The 17,140-nt window shown below is 44.6% G+C and overlaps 1 protein-coding gene across 12 annotated transcripts in view; it reads left to right on the forward strand.

Moving 5' to 3' along the window:
* The window catches only part of FHIT (fragile histidine triad diadenosine triphosphatase), a 1,052,598-nt gene that overhangs the window by 465,984 nt on the left and 569,474 nt on the right, over window positions 1-17,140 (forward strand). The gene's annotated exons all lie outside the window — the stretch shown is intronic.

Below are 17,140 nucleotides of genomic sequence, written 5' to 3' on the forward strand. Positions count from 1 at the left end.
ACTTTAGTAAATATGCAGCAAAAAACAAATTCAAAGCCTATGTATGATTGCCTCCTCTGCAGAATTCACCAGGAAAGAAATCTTTACAGTGCCATTAATGTTCTGTGTTCAGTCAGATAGGCCCAGAACTGAGGTAAGAACATATGCAGAGCTTTGCTGGATCAGACCAAAGATTCATCTAGTCCAGCATCTCACTAGAAAACAATTGGCATGGAATCCAAATGATTGTGATTAATTACAGCTCCCCAGTTATTAAACTTCAAAGCATTTAAGTACAGTGGTACCTTGGTTTAAGTACAGTGGTACCTTGGGGACCCAGGTGGCGCTGTGGTTAAACCACTGAGCCTAGGGCTTGCTGATCAGAAGGTCGGCGGTTCGAATCCCTGTGACGGGGTGAGCTCCCGTTGCTTGGTCCCAGCTCCTGCCAACCTAGCAGTTCGAAAGCACGTCAAAATGCAAGTAGATAAATAGGAACCGCTACAGCGGGAAGGTAAACGGCGTTTCCATGTGCTGCTCTGGTTTGCCAGAAGCGGCTTTGTCATGCTGGCCACATGACCTGGAAGCTATACGCCAGCTCCCTCGGCCAATAATGCGAGATGAGCGCGCAACCCCAGAGTTGGTCACGACTGGACCTAATGGTCAGGGGTCCCTTTACCTTTACCTTTACCTTGGTTTACAACCATAATCCGTTCCGGAGGTCCAGTTGTAAACCAAAACAGGTTGTAACCCAAGGCACACTTTCGCCAATGGGGCCTCCTAAAAAAAAAAAAATGGGTTGTAATCCAAAAAAGGGGGTTGTCATCCAAAAAAAGGGGACACACACTTCCGGGTTTGACATGGTTGTAATCCAAAATGGTTGTAATCCAAAACAGTTGCAAACCAAGGTACCACTGTATACCTAATGTTATACCTCTTTCTTTCTTAGTGGGAAGCCAGACTGACTGGACAGTTGTTATGATCTCAACCTGATCCTGCAAAACAGTACCATCCACAGAGTAGCTAAGTCCATGGTTGTTGTTGTTGTTTAGTCGTTTAGTCGTGTCCGACTCTTCGTGACCTCATGGACCAGAGCATGCCAGGCATGCGTCATGGTACTTGGCTTTAAATTGACCTAGGCTACAGTCATATCCTCACTTACCAACTTCTGAGTAGACCTATATAGGATTGTTCTGTTAGTTCATGAATACTAATGGCTACTTGAATACATTGGCTTTAGTAAAGGTTAAAAAAGGTAAAGGTAAAGGACCCCTGGACAGTTAAGTCCAGTCAAAGGTGATTATGGGGTGCGGAACTCATCTCACTTCAGGCTGAGGGAGCCGGTGTTTGTCCGCAGACAGCTTTCTGGGTCCTGTGGCCAGCATGACTAAACCTGGTGCATGGAAACACCATTTACTTTCCTGCCATGGCGGTACTGATTTATCTACTTGCACTGATGTGCTTTCAGACTGCTAGAAGCTGGGACAGAGCAATGGGAGCTCACCTCAATGCACAAATTTGAACCGCCAACCTTCTGATCAGCAAGCCCAAGAGTTTCAGTGGTTTAGACCACACCGCCACCTGTGCCCCTTAATTGACTTTACTATACAGGCAGAAGTAGGCAGAAGTTGACAGAAGGTACATTGGGATCTAATGGTAAATCTTTGCAACATTTTCTAACTCCTGGTTATTTTACAAAAGCAACAGGAAAAAGTACGATTTACTCAATTTTAGTAAATTTCTACCATATATAAGCTGCTGCTCCTAGAACTGTGGAATCTAACTGTAGCTGCCAGTAAATTTTACTTAAAACGGGGAAAAGAAAGAAAGAGTTGTATTATTATTATTTTGCATAGGTGAAACATCAAAGGAATTTCAAGGGTACCAAAAAGAGAGTTTTGATAAGATTAGCAAAATTTATCACTGGGGTTCTGTTGCACAGCACTCTATAAAGCTAATCCCTTAAAATTTAAGCAACAAACAGATACTTTTGTTCCAGACTGACACTCTTATTCTAGGACCGTTTGAAATATAACCTGTTCATACCGAATTCAGATAACTTAAGATTTTTGTGTAACAGAATTAGAATGCTTGGTAGGGCTCCCTTCATTCAAATTCAAAGCAGGAGGGGGAGCCAATATGCTGGTCACAATATGTATTCTACAGTTTAACTAAGTGCTCTGTGAAGAGGTGGTTAATGTTGTGTGCTCTGAATCTTCCAGCACTGGGCTTCATTGGATGGATGCCCATGGCTTCTAGCACTATGTGAGAAGGAAAATAACTTTCCCCAAACACCTTCTCCACACTATGCATGATCACCTTGCTCACATTCTAGACAAAAAAATCCTAGAACTTAGGCTTTTCTTATAAAGGCAGTTGACCCATTCCTTTAATCCTTCTGGATGCCCTTCTTTTGTACTTTTTCCAGCCCTACAGTATCCTTCTTAGAGTTCAGGTGACAAGAGGTGTACACAGTATTCCAAGTAGAGTTGTAGAAAGGCATTATGATATTGGAGGTCTATTTTCAATCCCTTTCCAATGATCCTTCAAATTGAATTCGACCTTTTTCCTGACTTACATACCTCGGGCCCACATTTTTATTGAACTATCTACCATAATCCCAAGACCTCTTTCTTTAGCCAGTCAGTGCCATTTCAGATTTCATAATGTGTGTGCATATAGTTAGAATTTTTTTATTTTTTTATTTTTCTCCAGTGTGCATCACTTTGCACCTGCTTACCATTTTATTGTCTATTCACCAAGTTTGGAGAGATCCTTTTCGAACATCTTGAAATCCATTTTTTGTTTTGTTTTTACCGCCCTGAACAGTTTGGTGTCATCAGCAAATCGGACTACTTCACTGCTTCTTCCTAACTCTAGGCCATTTATGAACAGCTTAGAAAGCACAGGTCCAAATTTTAACCCACTGCTTACATTGTATTTACACAATTGCCTTTGACGTGCAACTTCACCCAAAGCTTTTTGAAAGTCCAAGTACATGGTGCTTCCCACATCACCCCTATCCACATGCATACTGACATTCTCAAACAATTCCAAAAAGGAATTTAACTAACCAGATGTTATTAACTGATATGTGCTCCCATGTCACATAGGTGAAGGTAAAGGGACCCCTGACCGTTAGGTCCAGTCGTGACCGACTCTGGGGTTGCGTGCTCATCTCGTATTATTGGCCGAGGGAGCCGGCGTACAGCTTCCGGGTCATGTGGCCAGCATGACAAAGCCACTTCTGGCAAACCAGAGCAGCACATGGAAACGCCGTTTACCTTCCCGCTGTAGTGGTACCTATTGATCTACTTGCACTTTGACGTGCTTTTGAACTGCTAGGTTGGCAGGAGCTGGGACCGAGCAATGGGAGCTCACCCTGTCGCAGGGATTCAAACCGCCGACCTTCTGATCAGCAAGCCCTAGGCTCTGTGGTTTAACCCACAGCGCCACCTGCGTCCATGTCACATAGGGAGGTCATAAAAATGCATCCCTTGTTGGGCTGGATACCTTGAGTTGCATGGGTGGTGGTGGTGGTCTATTGTCTAGTCTCTGATTCAGCATAGTAATATCCCCCCACCTCAAATGCCCCAGGATGCAATGTTGGTTTGATACAGTGGTACCTCGGGTTACAGACGCTTCAGGTTACAGACTCCGCTAACCCAGAAATAGTACCCCAGGTTAAGAACTTTGCGTCAGGGTGAGAACAGAAATTACATGATGGTGGCGCGGCAGCAGTGGAGGCCCCATTAGCTAAAGTGGTACCTCAGGCTAAGAAGAGTTTCAGGTTAAGAACTGACCTCCAGAACGAATTAAGTTCTTAACCTGAGGTACTGCTGTAGTTTTCAATCTAATTGAATCAGGCAACAGCCAAGATGGAAATTCCTCTTTCTTACAGAGCTGTTTTAAAATGGGAAACAAACCAGACAACGCAGATGGAGGGAGAAGGAGAGCAACATTTCTTCCCAGAAGTGTTCCCAGAAAACATGCTAAGAACTCCTTAGGATAGAGAAAGAGAAGACAGTTACAGGTTCCCAGTGCCATTGGGTCAGTGAAATACCTGCTGGCTGACAGGAAAGACAGATAGCACAGGCTTATAAAACTTGGAACTCTTTTGACTATTGGGATTAGAATAATCAGAGACCTTTTTTATGGTGAATGTACCAGTTATATATGAAAACTGGCAAGCTTTCTAAGGTCTTTCTAAGGGATATGGTATGCAAAATGAGTTAGAGAACAGCCAAGGATCCCAGGATGGGAATAATTACAAGAGAGCCAGTAGTTTAAAGACAAGCAATTAGAAACTGGCATGCATCCAGCTTCTATAAAGTCGGGTTGTTGGTGGGGGCAGGCAATGCACAGCTGTATACTAAAATTTCAGTTAGCTTATCTTAAGGAGCAGCTTGTTTTGTGGCAGTGTGTGATACTCTAAGCAGAACAAAAAAGAGAGACAGAGAAATCATGCTGGCTGTAATTAGAATTCCTACGGAAGATCTATATACTCTAGTTCAGGTCTAGAATTGCAATTCAACAGCATAATCTTCAGGGAATATTTCATTTGCATGCACCTTGATGGGCATATATTATGCCTTGACGTAATATAGCCGTCCGTAACTTGGGGGCATCCAGTTGTTTTGTACTGCAGTTTCCACCATCCTTGACCGTTGGCTATACTGGCTAGGGCTGATGGGAGTTGTAGTCCAACATCCTCTGGAGGCTGCCTGGTTGGGAAAGGCTGCATGCCCAGGTCAGTGCAATATGTGTTAGACACAGCACGTGGAATAATTACTGGCATGATTTGATCAGGAGGAGAGGGGGGAACATTTATTACAACATATTCCCCATTAATAGACAGCTAGTGATGCATAAGAATGGGGTTACTTGGCTTTTGCATTTTCTTGTCTTAAGGAGCCAGGAGAGCCAGTTTGGGCCTTGGCTTATGCTGCTGCACATGCAACCCTGATGGGAACTAGTATGCAAACAGGGAACATATTTATAGAGAACATAAGAACAGCTACGGGATGCAGGTGGCACTGTGGGTTAAACCACAGAGCCTAGGGCTTGCCGATCAGAAGGTCGGCGGTTTGAATCCCCGCGATGGGGTGAGCTCCCGTTGCTGCTTAATTAAACATTGTGTAAAGAAGTAATTCCTTTAAAGCCTGTCCTAGACATTCAAGGAAGCTTACAATAATTATAATAATAATTTATTATTTATACCCCGCCCATCTGGCTGGGTTTCCCCAGCCACTCTGGGCGGCTCCCAACACAATATTAAAAACATGATAAAATATCAAACATTAAAAACTTCCCTAAACAGGGCTGCCTTCAGATGTCTTCTAAAAGCCAGATAGTTGTTTATTTCCTTGACATCTGATGGGAGGGCGTTCCACGGGGCGGGCGCCACTACTTAGAAGGCCCTGTAACCTTAGAAGGTTCCCTGTAACCTCACATCTCTCAATGAGGGAACTGCCAGAAGGCCCTTGGCGCTGGACCTCAGTGACATGGCTGTACAATGGGGGTGGAGATGCTACTTCAGGTATACTTCAGTTATATATATGTGTGTTGTTACTGTTGTTGTTGTCAGTGTATGCTGGTTGGTTCATTGAGAGATACTGTCTCTCAGATCTGTGCCTCTGATCATTATTTATGGATGTGATTTGTAACGTAATACTGTTAGGCTTTTTTTATTAATGGAATGTACTTTTGAACCTTTATGCTGCAGCGCTGAGAATTACACCCGCAAAACTCGGCATAGGATCGCTTTCTTTAATGCACACACTGTAGTTTGAAATAATTAGATGCATCCATCTATCCATGGACCCCTCGCTGAGCTTGCTTGTAAAAATATAGCTGCTCACTGCTTAGCATAATGGGCTTACAATGTCTTGTGAGCCCTCCAGACACTGATATGAATAATGTACAAGGATGGTGTTGCTTTGCAATGGGTATTAAAAACTTCAGTTGTCATTTTGGACTACTCTCTAAAACAGATGTGAGAGAGGCGGGGGGAGAGAGCGAGCATAGGCTGAGTTTCACGCTATAGCATTGTTACAGCCGGAAAGCATATTATTTCTCTCCCTGATAAATAATAATTTATTTCAGGAGCAAATCTACCATATTGAGCTGATTACAGGGCTGTAGCCTTGCAGTTTTATTGACTGTGTCTGCATAAGCCAAGGTTAAGTATTACTGTGGAGATTATAATTAAAGCTTTCAAAGTCAACATAGCAAAGGAGGGTGGGAGGGAGATGAAGTCTAGTCAATTCCCCCCCCCCGACTCTTTGATAGGATTGTCATATTCATTCTTTCTTTCTTTCCTTCCCCCCTTTTTTTGCTTCTGTGAACAGCATGTCGCTCTGTTGTTGTTTAAATTGTCTCTTACGTACTTGATGTGAAATGGAAAACAAGTTGCAAGGACAAGCTCAGGCCCGCTTAAACAAGATTTCAGCTGGCCTCATGGGAGGGCCTTTTGGGGGGCAAATTGTGTGCATTTCGTCGTATTCTACTTGTTATGTTCCGCTTAACTCGGATGGATGAAACTGGAGGCAGCGGTCCTCAAATTAAACTGGTTTGGTTTTAAACACATCTTGCTGTAAACCAGATTAGCCTTCTCTGAGTTCTGCATGCCAGGGCTGGCTGGAACCAGTTCTCTATGGTAGCATTAAGTGTGTTTCTTCTTCTTCTTACTTTCCAAATGCTTTACCTTTCAAGCTGCCTATTTGCAGCTTTTGCTTACTAAATTATAGAACAAAGCACGGAAGTGTTCAATGTAGTTTTTGATTAGCTCTTTGCAGTCTGGTTTGACAGTGTGGTCCTGTCTTGGGCTCTGCATCATTGTTGTTATAATCTAAGTTCTGGGTGATCTATAGAGTGTTCAGCATTCCTCTCCTGACACATTCTCCTGGGCCATGTTCAGAAAGTGTTGGTGGGGGATGAGTGTTCAGACCCCTGGGCTCTCACTTGTGGGGTGCCTCAGGGTTCTGTCCTCTCCCCCATGCTTTTCAACAGCTACATGCAGCCGCTGGGAGAGATCATCAGGGGGTTTGGGCTGGGTGTTCATCAGTAAGCGGATGATACCCACCTCTACCTCTCTTTCAAATCAGAACCAGTGAAGGCGGTGAAGGTCCTGTGTGAGTGCCTTGCCTGGAGGCGGTTGGAGGATGGATGGCGGCTAACAGATTGAAGTTGAATCCTGACAAGACAGAAGTACTGCTTTTGGGGGGACAGGAGGCAGGCAGGTGTGGAGGACTCCCTGGTCCTGAATGGGGTCACTGTGTCCCTGAAGAACCAGGTGCGCAGCCTGGGAGTCATTTTGGACTCACAGCTGTCCATGGAGGCGCAGGTTAATTCTGTGTCCAGGGCAGCTGTTTACCAGCTCCATCTGGTCTGCAGGCTGAGACCCTATCTGCCCACGGACTGTCTCGCCAGAGTGGTGCATGCTCTAGTTATCTCTCGCTTGGACTACTGCAGTGCACTCTATGTGGGACCACATTTGAAGGTGACCCGGAAACTACAACTAAACCAGACTATCATTATCATTATATCTGGTGGTGTCACTCCACTTCAAAATTAATATTATTATTAATGATTTATCAAATTTATATATCCCCCTTTCATCCAAGGATCACAGTGACATTTGTTTCTTCTTTGGTGATCGCTCGTAAGATTGTCTTCCATAAACACGGTTTTAACAGTGGGTCTGTAAGTGACTGTGGTGGCCAATTCTGGATGCACACGTCCTTCCACAGCGACACTTGCAGATATCCTGAGAAGGCTGAGTGATGAGGTCAGAGGAAATGGCCCAACCTGATTCCGTCCCACAACCAGAGTGAGGATGCAGGTTTACCGTCAGCAGAGAATAAACTGTGTTTTGTAGGAGACTTGAAGAGTAAGACGTAGTTGATTTGAGGGCTTGTATTCAGTTGCATCCTGCCTCTGAATATGGATGTTCAGCTGGACACAATAGTCATTGATAGATCAGGCATGCTGGGTATCTGTTTTAAATGAATTATTACTATTGAACAACACACAAAGTGAAGCACAATGGAAGACTCATGAGTAAGGATATGCAATTGAAAGTGTCACAAATACAAGAAGAGTACAGCTCAGGTAGTAGCTTTCTGTGGAGTTACACCATGAGTAGTACTAGTAGTTAAGAAAATCAGTTCTAAGCTTTCGGCACGAAGCCACACCCTCATACTGCAACTATTTCCCTTATTAACTAAAGTTTCAGCTTATATCTAGATGGCTTCCATCTCATATTCATTTAAATTGCATCAGCATTCATGCCAGTGATCTGATCTAAGCAACTTACCCACTTTTTCTCATGGTGGGGCCCTGCCAAAGCAGCTGTTGAGCAAGATATTTGACTGGATATTTAAAATGCATAGTTGGTTTAGCCTTCTTCTCCACCCTCTCAGAGAGCAGTGACTTATGTTGTGGGGTAGGGGAAGGATGTGTGTAGGAAGCAACTAAATTTTTCATTAGTTTCTCTCAATGCCATATGAAGGTGGAGCTGGTGAGGTTTAGACATTGATCTTGCACACACACACACACACACACACACACACACACACACACACACACACACAAGGTGTGTGTTTAGCTTTAAATAGGAGGTTAATCCTATCAAAGTCAATTGGATTTTTATGTACTTAAAGATAAGCACACATGTATACTTGTAAAAAAAAAAGTGTTACTGTGGTTTTATAGTTCTGAAATGCATACTGACAAGTCTATTTGTCTAGTGGTCCTGAAACTGATTTTTAACTGTGACCACAGGTAAGATGACAGAGTGCTTAGTGTGCTTAGTTGCTGGCATAGCCACAGCACAGTCATCATACAAGCCAAGGGGGGAAACTGGCATCTCCTGGCTCCATCAAAAGTCGCTGGTGACTGTGATTGTCCACTGGGCAGATCATGGTTAAAGTGTTTGTTCTGATAGTCATAGGTTCAAGTTGCCACCTTCCACCCTCATTTCCATCTGGTACGCAGGCTGAGACCCTATCTGCCCACGGACTGTCTCGCCAGAGTGGTGCATGCTCTAGTTGTTATCTCTCACTTGGACTACTGCAATGGGCTCTACGTGGGGCTACCTTTGAAGGTGATCCGGAAACTACAACTAATCCAGAATGCGGCAGCTAGACTGGTGACTGGGAGCGGCCACCGAAACCACATAGCACCGGTCTTGAAAGACCTACATTGGCTCCCAGTACGTTTCCGAGCACAGTTCAAAGTGTTGGTGCTGACCTTTAAAGCCCTAAATGGCCTTGGTCCAGGATACCTGAAGGAGCGTCTCCACCCCCATCGTTCAGCCCAGACACTGAGGTCCAGCGCCAAGAGCCTCCTGGCGGTTCCCTCGTTGCAAGAAGCCAAGTTACAGGGAACCAGGCAGAGGGCCTTCTCGGTAGTGGCGCCCGCCCATCAGATGTCAAAGAGAAAAACAACTACCAGACTTTTAGAAGACATCTGAAGGCAGCCCTGTTCAGGGAAGATTTTAATGTTTAATAGATTATTGTATCTTGGTGTTCTTTTGGAAGCCGCCCAGAGTGGCTGGGGAAGCCCAGCCAGATGGACGGGGTATTAATAAATTATTATTATTATTACTATTACTATTATTATTATTATTATTTCCTAAGCAGGTACAGAAAACAACCTTTCTCAGCAATGCATCCTTACTACTCACTGTTGTATAGCCTAAAAAAAGAATTCCCAGTATTTGAACCTCTTCCCACCCCCTTATGTCTCCTAAGTGGTAAGAGAAATAATTGATCTCGGTCTCCTTTATAATGCACAGTTCACATGTTCTCACTGCTGGTCTTTCGGGGGCTGCGTTCGCAGTACATTGAGGGATCCAATTGCCTCAACATTTGAGCTCATAAATTCAACAAAAGCTCTTCTATAAATCATTAGCTTGAGAACTTTCTATCTAGTGTACTCATTGACCTGCACTTTCAAAGAAGGAGGGGGGAAAGCGGGTGGTGGGGGCAATGAGGAGAATTTAAAGTGCTGTTCAGAAATGAATATGTTGCTCTGCAAAAGCAAAGGAAATATAATTCCATTGATATGTGAGGGCTGTGCAGACTAGCTTGATATACTTCAATAAGAGCATTCTACATCTTCATTTATCATCGTTTATAGGCAGTGCTACCAAAATAATGTATCTACCTTTATCAAGTTCAGTCGAGGCATTTGCCTTCATGCTTCCTCACTCATGGAAATTAAAATGTTGGCTCACTTTGATATTTTGAGTGTGTGAGAGCATTTTTCTTCATATAAGCTTAATTGACAAAAATGTGGGCATATTTAAAAGACGGAATCTAAAGTAACTGTTGTCAGGACTAATTGGTGGAAATTTTCAATACAAAGGCGACACTGCTGATATGTAAAATAGGAGATGCAGAGTTGTGCCTATGATGTATTTTTGTACTACTCAGCTCGTCGGAGGAAATGCATAAATAAATGAAGTAAAGGAAGAAGAATTAGTGTTTAAAAGACAACGAGAAAAAGGAGTGGAAAGGCAAGGGAAGGGAAGTTTGTGATGGGGCTTGGTGAGTGTCAAGGTCCCTTGCCGTGGGCAGGACTACATTATGGCTCTTCCAGGAACTGGAGTGGAGATGTCCCCCTTGAGGTATTTAATGACTTTAATTAAGGGGTCCCTAACCTGTGGCCCCCTAGCTGCTGATGAACTTCCATCAGCCCCAACCAGCATGATCAGGAATTATGGGTGTTGTAGTCTAGTAACAGGCTTAAGACCCCCTGCTTTTAAGCCGCCACCCACCAATTCCCACCATTCCTGCATTATGCCTTGTCCACCTTTCAGTCGCTGGATCTCAATTTGCCTTTCTGATGCCTTGTGGAAATTGCCTCACTGAAAAAGGCCTGGCCCTGTGGTGATGTACCATAGGTACTTATCTCCTCCAAGAGATTCTGATCCCTCAAGGGAACACGTGACTCCCCTACAGCGTGCAGTTGTGACAAATTCATTATCATCTCAAAGTCTCACCAGACATGCAAGGAAGTTAATTTTAGGGGAAGTCTAGATGGAGATTAGAAACTGCATGAAGTACAGTCAGCTTTGAAGTTATGCTCATTCCATTCAGAGACCATGCAAAAGCATAACCAAGAAAACTTCCACACACCTGGTGAGAGTAGTCTAGTAGGGAGAGTTTGCTGGGCTTCCAAGTTTGTTTCAAATAGGTGCATTTCCTACCGAAGAGATACAGTGGTATATCATTAGATGTCCACATTCTGTTTCTCCGAATACAGTATTTGAATGTGACTTTTCTCATCCCTCATACTTTAGACCAGGCACCCCAAAACTGCGGCCCTCCAGATGTTTTGGCCTACAACTCCCATGATCCAGTGGTCACGGAAGATGGGAATTATAGTCCAAAAGAACTGGAGGGCGGACGTTTGGGGGTGCCTGCTTTAGACTAATATGATCAGAATGGCACTGTATTTCTATTCAATCTTTTTAATATTTATTGTCCCCCAAATACAGAGTTCAGCAATTAAATCAATACCAAGCATCTTAGCTGACTTGATATTTGCGGGGGGCAGATCTGAATTTGATCTCGGGCTTCACTGTAGCATAGCTGCCAAGTTTTCCCTTTTCTCACGAGGAAGCCTATTCAGCATAAGGGAAAATCCCTTAAAAAAGGGATAACTTGGCAGCTATGCTGTAGAGAGGCAAGGGAAAGTTGTGTGTAGGACTTTAAGGAGGCAGAGAATGGAGTTCAAGATGGATAAGAATTTCTTGAAGTTGAAATATTGGAGGCACAAATGCAGACAATTCCAACAAGAAAGAAAAGTGGGAGGCTTGTAGAAAAAAACTGGTGTGGCTGCATAAGGAGCTTACAGATGAGCTCAGATTTTTAAAGGGTGTGTAAAAGAAATGGAAGAAAGGGGAAATCATAAAGGAGGAGTATGCAAGTGTAGCCAACAGTTGCAGGGAGAAGGTCAGGTGGGCCAAAGCTCAGAATGAGCTCAGGCTTGCAAGAAAGGTTAAAAAGAATAATAAAAAGATTTCTTTAGCTATGTTCAAAGCAAAAAGAAGGACAAGCAAACAGTGGGTTCACTGCAAGGAGAGGATGGAAAAATGGTATTGGGTGAAGGTGGAACTGCTCAATACCTACTTTGCCTTTTTTTGCACCCAAAAGGAAAGCAGTTCCCAACCTGGTGATAAGAGAATGAACGATGCAAGGAGGGAGCTGCAGCCTAAGATAGGGAAAAAAAGATTTCCAGGGCTTGATGAGCAGCACCCAAGGGCACTAAAGTAGTTTGTGGATGCACGGAGCCTCTGTGTATAATCTTTGAGAATCTTGGGAGGGAGGGGACCCTGATTTTTAAATATTATTTTCTGGGAGGGGGAGGAGCTAGGGAGGAACCTCCCCCCCACACTCTGCATTAATTATAAACCTTCCCTCCCTGCATGCTGCGATCCTGATAACAATGCTCAACCTCCATGCCTGTTATTTAATTAATGTAAGAGAAAAAACAGGCATAGCTGCACACATTACTCATTAAGCATGATGATACAGTGTCAGTGCAGCAATATCCCATGTCCATACATTAAACATGCCACATAGTAGTGAGATCCTTGGCCAATCTGGCATGGAACACGTACTGGAAGCTGGATCCTGGTAGAGCTGGGTGAGAACCCTGCCTAAAATCCTGGAGAGCCACTGCCAGTCAGTGCAGACAACACTGAGTTAGATGGACCAATAGTCTGATAAAGCATAAGTCGGCGTCCTGCGTTAATACCTCGGATCCTTCAACTGGGGGACTGGAGCTAGGACCATCAGCATGCAAAGCATATTTTCTGCCCCTGACGTCTGGGTCTTCTCCTCATACAATATTTTGAGGGATCTTTGTTTCTCTGTTTTGAATAAGCAAGGAGTATTTTCATTCATGCAGATCTGCCGCTACAGTGCCTGCAAACTGATGAGGGGAAAGGCAGGGGATAAAAGAGGGACAGGTTTAACTGGCAACAACAAAAGGTAAGGCTGCATACTGCCTCCCAGGAAATGCTGGTAAATGGGGTTTGAGAAGGAGGAGGGGTCAGCTTGATTGATAGAGAGAGAGGAGGAGAGGTACTTAAGAGGGACACACTCCCCCCCCCAGCTCTTGCAAATTCTTCCACCGCATCTCCTGGAACCTTTAAAACTTTGTTCAAATGAAATTAAGTTGGATCTGCAATTCTGCTTGCCTGCACAAGAACTTGCTCTGCGCTGTGGTCAGAGTGATAAGTAGTGATGCTTCTCATTATCCCTTTCCCCCTCTCTCCTGCAGAAGTATCATTGATTAAGACTAGACATTACATTTAGGATATGCACACAGAAATTGCTTTTTTCATGTCCCTCTGGGCAAAAAAGGGAGCATTTTGTATTTCTCAACTTGATTACCTTTCTGCAGTCTGTGTCAGATAAACTGCAGTCGGAAACCTACTATGTTGTAAAAATGAACAGGGACAATTTTTAAAAAAGTGATACAAATTAAAGCAAACAAACAGCACAGGCCATCTCTGAATTAGAAAATGCCATCTGAACCAGGGATCTACATTGCAGCTGAGCATTGTTGATGGCCAACAGCTCATTTTTATTGCGACTTATGACCACAATTTCCCCATTTCCATTTGTAGTTCTCCATTCTGCTTGGCTATCCTTTTTCGTCCTAGGTTTCTGTCATCTTCTGCAGCGCCGCTTTTCAATTTCACTGAATTTCAGCTTTCTTCTCGTGATTACATTTGTTTCCCAGCTTCTTCAGCTGGAGCAGGACCATCTTTCTTGCACTGCCTGCAGCAGTGTAGAATTGTGCTGAGAATTATCCAGTTCCAATTTTTCAAGTGTGTGTGTGTGTGTACAAGTTGACATCTCAATCTTTGCCAAAGACACCTAATGCAAATTGGCCTACCGATTGTCTGCTACATTGAGGGCAGCATACATAATTCTCGGGCTGCCATATGCCTGGATTTTCCCGGACATTACTGAGATTTCAAAGGCAGAATTGACACCCAGGGCGGGGGGGGGGGGATTTCTGAAAGGCAGTGCTTTGTCCTGGATCTTAGGCAAATCAAACAACTTTCGGTGTGTACTGTTTTTTTACTTTTGAAACATGGCAACCCTAACCTATTCTATGTTTCCATCTCACCAGTTGCAGCCTATGTGCAGGCTTCTGACTCAACTAGCTAACAAGGCTTCATTCCATGCCCACTATATGCAATTTCACATATATGTGCGGTACCTGGGAACGTAACCCCTGCGTAAGTAGGGAGACGTCTGTACGTAGAAAGTAGAAATCTGTAAAAATGATATAATCAGAATAAAATGTTCATTGGAATTTTTAAAAAGTCTTCAATAGACCCTAGAGATTCAAAAACAGCAATTTTTACTTACTTGTTTGTTTTGAATTTATGCACACCTTCCCCTAGTATATGCTGGAGAACTGCATTGCAAAATTCAGAGGCGTGCAAATTTCAAAGGATGGTAGTGTTCCATCTATTCCAGCTGGTTTTTCCCCCCAGGAAGTGTAAATTAGATAGGTCCGTCTTTAAATGCAAACTGAAGCAATTTTCTCCTCTGTCCCCATTCCTGACACTTGTTAAACAGATGATACTTTGCTTAAATATCACAAACTACAGATGCTTCAGATTTGCTATTTATATTACTTCTGTGCAGGGAATTTCCTTTTGTTTGATGTGGTCCCAAGTCGGTGGCATCTCTACCAATGGGACACTCAGGACTGCAGTGTCATTTATAAATTCCACCCGGCAAAAACACCATTGGTTTCTCAAAGGAGGATACTGGCATATTAAGTTCAGAACCCCCCTTTCTTTTTCTTTTGCAGGTAGCTACTGTGTAGGGACGCAGGTGGCGCTGTGGGTTAAACCACAGAGCCTAGGGCTTGCTGATCGGAAGGTCGGCGGTTCAAATCCCTGTGACGGGGTAAACTCCTGTTGCTCGGTCCCAGCTCCTGCCAACCTAGCAGTTCAAAAGCATGTCAAAGTGCAAGTAGATAAATAGGTACCGCTCCAAGCGGGAAGGTAAACGGCATTTCCGTGTGCTGCTCTGGTTTGCCAGAAGTGGCTTTATCATGCTGACCACATGACCTGGAAGCTGTATGCTGGCTCCCTCGGCCAATAATGTGAGATGAGCGGCGCAACCCCAGAGTCGGTCATGACTGGACCTAATGGTCAGGGGTCCCTTTACCTTACTGAGTAAATAGCAGCCGGTTACCTTTCTCCGTTGCCAATCACTTTTCAAATAATATTTCATATTCTGTGTGGCGCTCTTGGTCCGTCTGCCTGCTCCCACTGGCTTGTGGGAAAGTGCCTTTCTCCCACTGTGTTACATCAGCTGGCTCCTGGGGTTACTTCTAAGGTGCTGATTCAGAGCAGCGTGAGCAGCTGGCCCGCAGAGCCGAAAGCTGCAGAGGTCAGGTGGACGGAGCTTTTACAAAAGCAGAAATACCTTATTCTGGTGCCCAGGTAAGGTCAACACAGAGGCCACCTTTGATGCTAAGGAACTAGCTCACTTCAGATTAAACAAAAGGAAGCACTTGGCTCTTTACTGCTGGAGGCAACAAAGATAAGTAGTTGTGAACCAGAGGGTGCTGGATGGCAAACGGGAATACAGTGCCCAGCTTAAAACATACCCAACCTTTCTCCGATGAAAATAGGGATGTCCTATTCCATTTCCTCTGACATTTCTCCAATGGAAATAGGGAAAAGTAGGACATTCTGGGATAAAATCAGAAACCGGAATGGCTTCTCTACATCCGGGAATGTCCCTGGAAAATAGGGACACTTGGTGGGTCTGCTTAAAACTGCAGGCCTTGTTATTTTGTGTGCATCTGCTGTTGGTACAAAAGAAACCGAGAAGCAGTTACCATGCACATTCATGAACACACCCACCTCTTCTTTTACATCCACAAAGGTAAGGTAAAGGTAAAGGGACCCCTGACCATTAGGTCCAGTCGTGACCGACTCTGGGGTTGCGTGCTCATCTCGCATTATTGGCCGAGGGAGCCGGCGTATAGCTTCCAGGTCATGTGGCCAGCATGACAAAGCCGCTTCTGGCGAACCAGAGCAGCACATGGAAACGCTGTTTACCTTCCCGCTGTAGCGGTTCCTATTTTGACGTGCTTTCGAACTGCTAGGTTGGCTGTGCTATTGCTGTGCTTTGGCCTTCCTTAAAAGTAAAAAATTAGTTCCGAAGAGTTATTACCATTGTTATTATTATGATTCATTTCAAGATTCGCTTCCCATTTTCTTGCCAGAGCCAGGGATTTGCAGGGTAATTGCAGAAAGGAGGAGAACCACAACAAAAAGGCCGAACCCCTCCCTGAGGCGAGCAGTTGGAGCAACAAAAGACAAGCATCTCGCCCTTTGGTGTACAGCTCTTAGCCTTTGCAGCTGTCTTTCTCTCATCCCTCACTCGTGTCCCCTTCTCTCCCTTCAGGGAGCACTTTTGACCTTTTTAACTGCACCATGATTGGCCTTTTCTTCTAGGCTTCCCTGGCCTCCTCCAGGGCTATTAGCCTTTAGAATGGTGCCACTCGGGGAGCGCAGGACGGAAAGGTGCCAGAGCAGGGAACAAACAGGAAGGCAGCCCTTCCAACTCTTTTCAGCTACCCAGCTCACTTGCCACAAAGATAAAGGGGAGTGGGGAAAGAGAGAATTTTCTACACGAATTAAAGTCTGCGTAAAAAGGTGGTCTGTCGCAAAGCCCTTAGCTTGGTGATATCCTGAGAAAGGAGGCTTTCAGTCTAATCAGTGACGCCAACTTGGGCCCCCAATGGAACACGTGCAACATGACGTCACGATGCTACATCGCACGCATGCATGCGTACACACACATACATACATGCACACATGCTGCTTGGCCTCTGCCTGCCACCGCCACCCGCTGCCTTGCCTCCGCTGGTTTTTTGGCACTGCGGCAGCAGCAACTGGGCTAGGGCCTCTGCCTCCACCTCAGGGCCTCTATTGGGGCCTGCTGCGGCCACAGACATGCTTAGGCACCCACAGTGGAAATTTTGTGGATGCTGAGGCCCCCAGTCCCCCCTCCAGAGGTGGCAGCTATGATTCTAACCGCTGGGTTTGAAAGTCGTAGTTGTATTATAGACTAAAACGTAAAACAACAGACAAGGGCCTGGTCTG

Source organism: Zootoca vivipara, chromosome 2 (assembly GCF_965207765.1).
Source record: "Zootoca vivipara chromosome 2, rZooViv2.hap1.1, whole genome shotgun sequence".
Lineage (NCBI taxonomy): Eukaryota > Metazoa > Chordata > Lepidosauria > Squamata > Lacertidae > Zootoca > Zootoca vivipara.